Source organism: Monodon monoceros, unplaced genomic scaffold (assembly GCF_005190385.1).
Source record: "Monodon monoceros isolate NGI ecotype Baffin Bay Population unplaced genomic scaffold, NGI_Narwhal_1 Super_Scaffold_21, whole genome shotgun sequence".
NCBI classification, from domain to species: Eukaryota; Metazoa; Chordata; class Mammalia; order Artiodactyla; family Monodontidae; genus Monodon; species Monodon monoceros.
In genome coordinates, this window is record NW_021703778.1 from 155,443,788 (window position 1) to 155,451,203 (window position 7,416).

A 7,416-nucleotide genomic window follows, 5' to 3' on the forward strand; every position below is an offset into this window, starting at 1 on the left:
CTCATGGAGAAAAAAATATATATATAATCTCTTATATATGTTTGTGAGAAAAAATAAGACAAATTATTGTTGAAACATATCATGATATGTTTATTCCAATGACATTCAATCCTCATCTTTCATCTTATAAAATATTGTATACTTTCAATCTTTTTTCAAAATTGCCATTATATGCTATATATGCTAACTACTAGACCAATCATTTTTAGCAGTATATGCTTTTATCTTTCATTAAATAAATAGAATAGTTTCATTATGGAGAACTGATGATATTGATAGCATATATATGTATATATACACATATAATATACAAGGCATGTATAGGTATGTACCTATAATGTGTTTGTGTGCACATATATACACACACATTGTCACGCAAGCATATGTATACATATATGTATTATGTGTTTGTATATCTTATAAAAGTACACATGCACATGCAAATGTGTGTGTACTTAATCCCCAATTCCCAACCCATGCAAGCTACACATTTACTGAAGGACTATTGAGCTTTGCATCACATCACACTTTTAACTTTATAAATAGCTTACAATTAAAGTCACATTTGCATTAATTTATTATAACTTAGATAATCAAAAACAAACATGTTCAGTAATTTGTTATAAAACGTAAAGTTACTTATGTCTGTAATGTGAATTGATACTTTCATCTGTCATAAAATATGTGATTATATATTTTCCAAAATGCTTATTTACATGTTCATTTCCATTGAAATGTGTAATAAATTGTTGTCTGATAGAAAGTAAGTCTGATTTGTTTGATTAGTTAAACAACAAAGATTCCTTTAGATGTATACATTATTCCTCTATATTGAATAACCTATATCTGGAACTTCAGAGTATTGACAAAAACTATTTAAAATTTGTGATAAAATAAAATATTTTGTCAAAATATATCATGATAATAAAAGTACATTGAAATTAATGTTCACATTTTTAAAACTCTTTCTAATTGCATCATATTAAATTATTAAATGAAGTACCCTAAAGTGAAAGAGTCACAGATATAATTAAGTGGCTATTTGATAAAATCTTATAAAGCTTTTTTGGTAGAACTTTCATAATCTGAGAGAAAAAATGTCATTACTGAGTTGGTAACAAATTATTTTGCAAATAATATGGATTTCAATCTGCTTTCAACATTATTAAAGGAGAATCTCATCAATTGTCAGTTGATAGATCATTATAAATAGTTTTTGATGATAAATCATGCTTATTATTTTGGCTTATAACTTGGAAAAAGTTCAAAAACTTGATTAGCTTTGCTAGAACAAAATTCATTCCATTTTGATCTATTAATTTACATCAATAACTTTTCTTAGAATTTATATCTATGAAAATAAATAATAGTCTCATTCTAAAAACAAATAATAAGCAACTATTGGGCATATTAATAAATGAATTCAACCTCACAGACTTACATAAAATAGTCCAAACTTCTTATTAAGAGATGCATTTGACAAATAGTCTTCCTTTTTATATTTAATCACAATTTATCATTTGTAATATATGTTTTGCATCAATTGCACTAGTAAAATTACACTTACAAAAATTTTTAAACTTGGCATCATTATTTCACAAAAAATTGAAAATTTAATTTATGAAGATATTTATGCAGAAGGATATGATGAAGTGATCACATAAAAGCTTTCCATCATTAATGTGTATTGTAATAGGAGAAAATTATGTGGGAGTATATAAAAAAAATTTAGTTCAATAAAATAAACAGATTATAAATATTCTTATCATTTTAAAAAATCGTGTCTATGTATTGGTTTTATTTATTTATTTATTCTTATTTTACATGTGTAATGAAAACACTAAGTGCTCAAACCCTAAAAATTTATGTGGTATACAAGGCAAGACTCTATTGCCTACTTTGTTTGTAAGTAGATTATTTTTAGAACAGTTTTAGATTTACAGGAAAATTGAAAATATAGTACAGAGAGTCCCAGATACCCTATACTAAGTTTGTATTATTGTTAACATTTTATATTTTACTTAGATTTTTTTGTTCTAAGATTCCACCCAGCTTACCACATCACATGTAGTTGTCATGTCTCCTTAGGCTCCTCTTGGCTGTGAGTTTCTCATACTTACCTTTTTTTTTTTTTTTTAACAGTGATTTTAATAGCTTTGAGGAATACTTGTCAGGTATTTTGCAGAATTCCTCTCTCTTGGCATTTTTCTGAGTTTTTTTTTTCATAGTAAGGGTGGGGTTACGGGTTTGGGGCAGGAGGAGCAGATAGGTGATGTGTCATTTTCATCCCATCATATCAAGGGCACTGTAAACACGATTTATCACTGCTCATGTTGATCACGCTCACTTGGCCAAGGTAGTGCTTAACAGATTTCTCCACTATATAATTTCTTTTTTATCCTCATTTCTACATTATCCTCTTTACAGCAAAGTCACTATGTATAACTTACACCTCAGGATTGGAAAATTATGCTTCACTCCCTTGAGAGCAGAGCATCTACATGAATTATTTGGATTTCTTTTACACGGGAAACTTTCTTCTCTTATTTATTTATTTATTTGTTTGTTTGTTTATTTCATCACGTGTTTGTATCAAAATTGACTCAAGGATATTTATTTTATACTTTGGGTTAAAATTTAAGACTTTTAAAAATTGGTTTTGTAACTTAAATTATTCCAGCTTTGGCCGTTGGGAGTCTTTTGTTGGCTTCTGTGTCCCTCTGACATAGCCTCGTCAGTGTGGTAGTGTGCGTGTGCCTATGTATGTGTCTGCCATGCCTTTGCTTCCAGTTCACTTCTAGTATACAGATCTAGCGACATCAGAATTGTTAACTCATACCCCCATCATGAGCAACTATATCCATTGGAATAGAGTTCTTATGTGCAGTTATTTTTGCCTTTAGTTTATATAGTCTACTCATTTCCAAGATTATTTAGGTCATCACCTATTCATTCTCTGGACCGCTCCACTGAGGTCATTTCAATTATTCATAATACAGTTAGATTCCTTTGTCACATTATATATTCCATCCTGAGATCCCACATTGTCCTAATTTTTAAAAGAATTTTCCTACATTTGTGCTTCCCTCTTTGTGCTGTAAATCTTCATATGTTTTGACAAATTCATAAAGTCATATATCACCCTTAAAGTATCATCCAGAATACTAGTTTCTCTCCTCTAAAAATAATCCTGTATGTTTCACCTTATAACCCTTCCCCTTTTCCCTAGAAACCATGGCAACCACTGATCTTTTTACAGTAACTATTGTTTTATCTTTTCCAGAGTATCATATAATTTGAATTGTACTACTTGTGGTGTTTCACTGGCTTTTTTCACTTAGCAATATTTCTTTAAGGTTTATTAACTTTTTGTGTGTGATATGAAAGCTCATTTTTAAAAATTGCTGAATAATATTCCATTGTATGGACATACTGTAGTTTTTATCCACTCACTTATTGAAGAACATCTTGTTTGCTTCCAATTTTTGACATTTATGAATAAAGAAGCTATAAATTGTGCATGTAGGCTTTTGTAAGAGTGTACATCTTTAAAGCAATGATATAAAATAACTAGGAATAAAATTACATGATTGCATGGCAGGACTGTGTTTAGATTTCTAAAAAACTACTAAACTGTCTTCCAAAATGGCTGTACCATTTTACATTCCCATCAGCAATGAATTTGAGTTCCTTTTGCTTTGAATTATCTCCAGCATTTCTATTGTCAGGATTTTTGTACGTGTGTGTGATTTTAGTTACTCTAATAGGTATGTGGTGGTATCCACTTTAGTTTTAATTTGCATTTCCCTAATGCCAAATGATGTTGAATATCTTTTCATATACTTTTATACCTTCTGTATTTCTTCTTTTGTGATGTGTCTGTTCACACCTCTTGCCCATTTTTAATTGAATTGTCTGTTTCCTTATTGTTGAGTTTTAAGGATTCTTTGTATATTTTGGATATAAATCCTTTATCAGAAGTGTCTTATAAAGAAAATGGATGATCGTAGTTTTTTCAGTTGCTAGCTTGTCAAACTTCTTTTGGTTACATTTTAAAACTGGTGTAACAGTTACATTTTAAATGTCAATTTTTCAATGGGCAAAAATCACATATTTTGCACAGTTTTAATTGAATGATTTAATAAAATTAAATAATTATAGACATCAACTTACAAACTCAAACAACTTAAAATAATGTGAAGAGGTACATAATTTTCAAACTTAATTTAGAGTGTAAGTGAGCAAATATTTTTGAAATTCACTGACTGATAATTTGATAGACAAAGGAATGGCCACCCAACCCAAAAGACCTTTCACTGACATGTCAGAATGCTAGAACTTCTACTATTCAAGAGGCAAGAATTAATATGTCTCTCCCTTTCTTCTTTGTCTCTAGATCAAAATTATAATCGAATTGCAGCATATGCTAAGTCTTTAGTACTTCATCATGAATAGATAAATTTTTATGTTACTTCGCAAGCCACGAGTAACTTGTGATGAAATGGGGTATATTTATAGTTTCTTATTTGGGTGTTGGTAGTAAAGAGATGGAGAGATTATTTTGGAACATTAACCCTATGTCCAAGGGAAGCCACTTGATCTTAAGACTTCGCTTAAGGGCCTGGAGTCAGAGCAGTAGAATCCTGAGTGATGACCATGTGAGATTTTATGTGCAAGTAAGATACTTCTGTAGATATAAGGACCTCCAAGATGGAATCTGCCTCTTCCTGTGACATGAAGTAAATTATTTAACTTCTTTCAACCTTAGTGTTTTTATTAATTGAGTAATAAATAAAATAGGTATAAATTAATACTTACTCCCCAGATAATTAAATATGTATGGTAAATTAATGCAGATTGATGTTTCTGTCCCAAAAGATCAACACCAAAGAAATTAGGGAAATTAAATGAAATCCAAGGAAAGACTAATAAACACCTGGGATTATAGAAGGCTGTTCTGAATAGATGTGCACTTTGCTGGCTTGGAAACAAAATAAACATTAGTGAGATGTTAGGTCCCTTCAGCCTCGAAGGATACCAAATCTCTTTTCTAGTATTTGTTCACTATGTAGGTTGTTGATTGTATGTAGGTTATATTTGGAAACGTATTCAAGCTAGTAATCTGACTAGCTAGTATCTGGAGATATGTTGATGGTGTTTTTCTTTTAATAATACATTTTTTTCCAAATTAATAATCAGTTAAAGAGATTAAAATTATGTTGACAGTTGTTTTTCCAACAAACTAAACACATACTGTTTCAGGTAAATTAGTTTACTAGAATGTATGAAGAAAGATTTCTGCCTAAAAGGCACTCATGCATTCATAAAATCCACATACCTGCCTTGGGTAAACAGACTGAAGAGCACAAAAATCAGATTGTTTGATAGCCATCCAGGAGATGAGACAGCTCTCCGCTGGTAACACCCTTGGGATGATTCAGAATTAAATTTTATTTGCTTCATGGCACCCAAAGGATTATTGTATATTTAACCTTTTCAAATAATTGAAAGTGGTAAAATTCTCAAAATGAGACTAGAAGTGTGGCATTATGCCCTGACTTTATTAAATTCCTGGCTTCATTATTTTTGGAGGGCTGAAAGGGATAGTAAAAGTTAGGTACAGTTACTAAATACTACAGCTACACTAATGAGAAGTGCCAAGTGAATATGTGTATGTTCCAGATACAGAAACAACCAAATCATGATACCATCATTTCAGGAATGAGACAAGAACGGTTTTCTTTTCACAACAGAATAAGAAGTCTCTAAATCTGGAATGCTTCAGAGGCAACCTCTACCAGTTCCTTTTTAGTAGAGGTGGAAAGAGAGGGTTACATACATTAGAGTATTAGAGTATTTGATTAAGTTTGCTCAGTGTCAGGACCAGAAAAACTTGCTACCTACCTCTTCCACTTATGAGTCAACAGTTAAAGTATTCCAGGGCTTGTGACCTTGAAATACCAAACTTGCTATTTTCTCTATGTTAAAACATCCATACAATAAGCCTATTCTTTCTTAATATTTGTAGGTTATGATTTTGGGCTTTCTAGTAAAAAGGAAAACATGCTTTTTAATCAAACCTTACATGAAAATCCTTCAAAAACATACTTTAGTGGGAAAAAGAAATTACTTCCTGCTAAGCAATTTTTCACAGTGACTTGGAGAAACAGAACAATTTTGGATGTTCATGGACATAGAGTCATGTCCTCATAAAATTTATTTATGCTTGAAATAGGATTCTGTCACTTAATTTGTTTATTCTATTCTTAGATTCCCTCCCCACCCCAAACAATAGAAAAGGCAACATATAACTGAGGTTTTTACACTTGAGCTCAACTTTGATTTTGATAGGCAGAAGAATCAATCCAAAACTGAGGTAAGGGGTCTGTAAGGAGGAGCTGATACTTATCATAAGCACAGGGATTTTCACTTTTCTAAGTTATTGTGGTCACGTTGCCAAGGGCAGCTTCTTGAAAAAGATAAGAATAGGTTGTGGGTTATATAGGAAGTAGAGTTTCAGCTCTGATTGAGAACTTTCTAGTTTTCCATCCAAGGAAAGTTTGTCTATAGAAACATCTCCATACATGGAGATGTTCAAGCAGGGGCTGGAAAACTCACATATTTGCCAGAAATGTTGTCAAGGGAAATCAAGCAGTTAAAGGGAAATTCTGAAGCCCTTTGACTTCTTCCTGCAATTTACTTTCCTTTCTCATGAGAAACAGGTGGGATAAGAAACTATTGTCTGCTACATTTAAGCAAAACACAGTATCTTTGTGCTCCTACAATAAGCATATCTATTCATGCAATATCTGCAAACGTCCTATGAATTGACTTTCTTTGGTTAGAATTCAAACTTAAATTTTGTTATTGCTCTTGCTGCTGTGTTAATTAGCGGAGAGAAATGTTCCTTGTTCCTCGGTGCATGGTGTATGGTGTGCTGAATCAGGTAAGACAATTTTGACTGGATGTGACCCTACAAGTTTTTCCTGAATGAAACATAATTCATAGTTGGGAGGTCTCCACACAAACCCAGAATAACAGTCCCTACAGAGTTTTGGTCCAAGCTTCTGGTAAAATCTTTAATGTCCACCTTATCCAGATCATCTCTCAGTTTCAGAACTGGTCAAATTTAATGAAACATGTCCTTGGCAGAGGGCTGTAAGCCTTATATTTTGGTGATGTGCTCTGCTTACCCATAAATAAGATGTTTTTATTCCAAGAAAGAAAACAGACTATTAACTATACATAAAGACAAAAGTATAATCCCTCTTCACAAGAGAAATATTTGATTACATTGGGCTTCTCAAACTGTGGAAGTCTGGTCCTTTAGTTTCTGAACTTTCTAAACTATTTTTAGCACCTATTTATAAACTGTATTGGTTTCTTATTGCTGCTGTAGCAAACTGCCCCAAATTT